A 4,102-nucleotide genomic window follows, 5' to 3' on the forward strand; every position below is an offset into this window, starting at 1 on the left:
TATATATATATATATATATATATATATATATATATGTGATATATATATGTATATAGAGTAATCTGTTTGGTAATTTCTGAGAGTGTTATCAACAATTTATCGATAATTTCAATAACTTTAAAACATTCAACTAATAATAAACGAAGGGCTGTTTTAACAATAAACTACAGCTTTAACAAAAATATATATTTCTTTGAAATGAAGATTTTTTTTTGTTTTTTTACTGAGCTCAGTTTCAGCAAGTAAACTATAACTGAAGTTTTCTGCAACATGAAATTAAATGCAGAAATAAAATAATAGAAAAAAAAATGTTTAGAAAAGCATTAGATTTTAATTGTCTTTATAATTATGTTATGCATGCATAGTAAAATAGAATATATACATACACATGCACGTACACCTACACATTTACTTACACATATGCATATATAAACATATCCATACACACACACATATACAAATATATACATACACATACATACAAATATATACATACACATACATACAAATATATATATATATATATATATATATATATATATATATATATATATATACACATATGTATATATAAATGATGGTGGCACTAATAAGAGTAGCTGGATAATAATATGTCAATCATGAAGAACTGTCTTCTTTAATAGTTGTAAATGAAAATTTCAAAGAAGGATTTATTTAAGACAAAATCTTGTTCTTTAAATACCCCTTATATATTAACTCAATGAAATATTAACAGCCAAGAAAATATGTTGGCAAAACAAATAAACCAAGAAACAAGGTAATTTCAGTAGTATAGGTATAATATTAATAATTTAATAATAATAATAATAATTATAATAATAATAATAATTGTTTCTAATTTAGGCACAAGGCCAACAATTTTTGAGGTGAGATGGTTAGTCAATACCACTGACCTCAGTACTTGACTGGTATTTATATTTTATCAACCCTGAAAAGCAAAGTTGACCTTGACAGGGCTTGAATTTAGAAAGTAGAAGACTGTAATGTAGTATTTTCTCCAACATTCAAACAATTCTGCCATGCATCACACTGAATAATAATAATAATAATAATAATAATAATAATAATAATAATAATAATGAAAATTAAAATATCACTGCTGTCCTTTGGAGGGAAGTATACACAATAAAAATACAGTTAAAAGAATAGTTTTAAAAATAAACAGAATGAAATGCTGGCAAGATTATTATTGTTATTGTTATTATTATTATTATCAATTTTTTAGTGATTTCTTTTCTTAGGCCAGTAACAGCAGTGAGAACAACAAAATATAAGCTGTAGACACTGGATTAATTAAATATGATAAATGACATACAGATTAATATAATTTCCTTTTACATTAATTGTTTGTAGTAGGAAACTAAATATATGCTATGGAAAAAAATTGAACTGGGAAAATAAGTTAATTTAGAAATGAAAGAGCAAAAATAAACAACATGGATTTATTCTAGGAGAGACAAGAGAAATTATAGATGAAGTGTGGTGTGTAGTAGTAGTAGTAGTTGTTAAATTATTATCAACTGACAAGAAGAGTTCAGGAGCATATTGCGGTAATGTGCCATATTACGTTTGTCTAATGCTAACAGAAGGATAATCAGTCAACAGCTTTCAATGACTAGAATTCTTGAAGGGGAATGGACACATATTTGTTTCAGTAAATTTAGTATTACCATAAGCTATAGTCATCAAATGAAATTCCAAATTGATTTTTGGAATCAATATTAAAAAAAACAAACAACTTCTTGTTGAGGTTATAATTCCAGGAAAAAACTATGCCAGGTGTAAAATAAAATAATTTTTTTTTTAAACCAAAAAAAAAAAAAAAAAAGACATTTAAATGTTCCCTTTTTAATTTTTATTGTTATTATGTTTTTTTTTAATTAAAAAATGAATGTAACTTTTATTTTTCTGCTCATTTTGCAACAAAGAAAGAAACTTTGTTTTAACAAAAAAATTCAAGGAAAAAAAAAAAAACTGAAAAGAAAAAAAACCTTTAAAAAAGCCACAAAGGCTTTTTTTTAGTAATAATAAATTGACTAGAACATGTTGATTGCACATTTTGGAGAAGTTCTATAGGAGGCAGTTAATACATATAAAGCAATGATGAAATAATCCAAATTAACATCAATTTTTTAGTCTTTGAATCACACTCAAAGCCTGACTATCAACATCATTTTTCAGTACTAGAATGATTTTGTGTGTTTGTTGTCCATTTTGTAAAGGATAATCATAAATCCATTTAGTTGAGGAGTGGACTAATTCAATATTACTGAGTTGATCTAATTACAGATTTCAGTTATAATTAAGTGATGTTTTAGTTGCATTAAAGCTTGCATGGAAGGAAATTATTGGTAGAGTTGGTAAGAAACCAACATTAAGTAGTTTTTAAGGTGAACAAGCTTCAACATTTAAGACATGTACCATAGTTGATAGACTCATACACACAGTATAGCATGAATATGCAGTCAGATACACAGGCATACAGTAGAATAGATTATTGATCAAGTATAGATCTACATTCACTTGATGCATATTTACAAACACCCATGCACAATGATACCCTCACAAAGAGCTGTAATATTAAAGATCTAATGTTATCAAAATGGAGTCAACCACAGAAAAAGCTTCAAATTGACTTGGTTTGCCACAAATGGCCAAAGTTGGTCTAGTGGTACTATAAATATCCTTTGCCTATTACATTGAATGAAGAAGGAAAAACACACAGCAATGATCTATGTGTCAGTTAGAGTGGAAGCTTTCATCTAATGTGTCGAAATAATAAAGCTATGAAATTTATTTCACAGAGAGGAACAATTAATGTAAAATTAGCTCCAAAGCAGAAGGGATCCATCGACAGGTTTGTGTAGACATAGAAGAATAAAAACTGAGTAAAACTATTAATTTTCACTGAACAATTGTTTAGGCATTGTACCATCATCAATGTTGATAATAATAATGATAATGATGATAATGATAAAATAATAATAATAATAATAATAGTAATAATAATAATATAGTAATTCTTTGTAGAATAAATAAAAGTTCAGAAGCTTCAAATGAGTTAGTAAAGAAAGTTCTGAAAATTTGTAAATTATTTATATTCAAGAATGTAGGAGATAGAATAGAAGGGAGGTAAAAATCAAAATATGAACTTTTCATGGCAAATAAATGTTAAATTGCTACAGACAGTCGATATATTTTAGTTTAAATACAGAGAACTATAGTGTTAATATTTATGGTACCATAATAATATCATCAATGATGATGATATTATTATTATTATTATTATTATTATTATCATCATCATCATCATCATCATCATCCTTATTATTATTCAGTACTATTTATGACAGCACACTTTAACATCAACAGAAAATTACACAAGAACACAAAGAAAATCCTCAAATAATTCCAACTAAGAATGAAACCAAATAAATCGGTCAAGTCCAAGAGATTATATCACAGAATCAGTTGTCTAAACCTTGAGTTTTAGATCTTATATATTAATACTAAAGCAGATGAAACAGAAATATACCAGAATTAGGAAAGAATATGAAAAGTTTCATAAAACTAAAACAAGTTTAAACATATGCACAAATTTTGTTCTTTAATTCAAATTGAATTTCTGTGTGTGTGTGTGTGTGTGTATGTGTGTGTGTGTGTGTGTGTGCGTACGTGTGTGTGCATGAGTGTGTCCATCAAAATAGCAAAGTAACAGATAAAGAACTTGGATTATGTTAAAAAGGTCATCAATAAAATAATAAAAATCTGAGGTTATGTGTAAGACAGTATGAAGTGTGTGTCTGTATATGTGAGTGTATTTCAACAACTTACAAACAATTGTAGAAACAAACAAAAAGGAAGGTTATTGAAGGATACTATTAAATAAATTTTGTATTAGTAAAAATATAAGAGTGGGGAAATGAAGAAAGAAATGTAAACAAAGAGGTATGAAAGAAAAGAGACAGGAAATTTCACTAAAACTAAATGCGAAGATTACAGTTTATGGCAGTGGTGTATAAGCAACAGAGAGAACTGAAAAGAATGCACATGTATATATGTATATATATATATATATATA

Source organism: Octopus bimaculoides, chromosome 5 (assembly GCF_001194135.2).
Source record: "Octopus bimaculoides isolate UCB-OBI-ISO-001 chromosome 5, ASM119413v2, whole genome shotgun sequence".
NCBI lineage: Eukaryota > Metazoa > Mollusca > Cephalopoda > Octopoda > Octopodidae > Octopus > Octopus bimaculoides.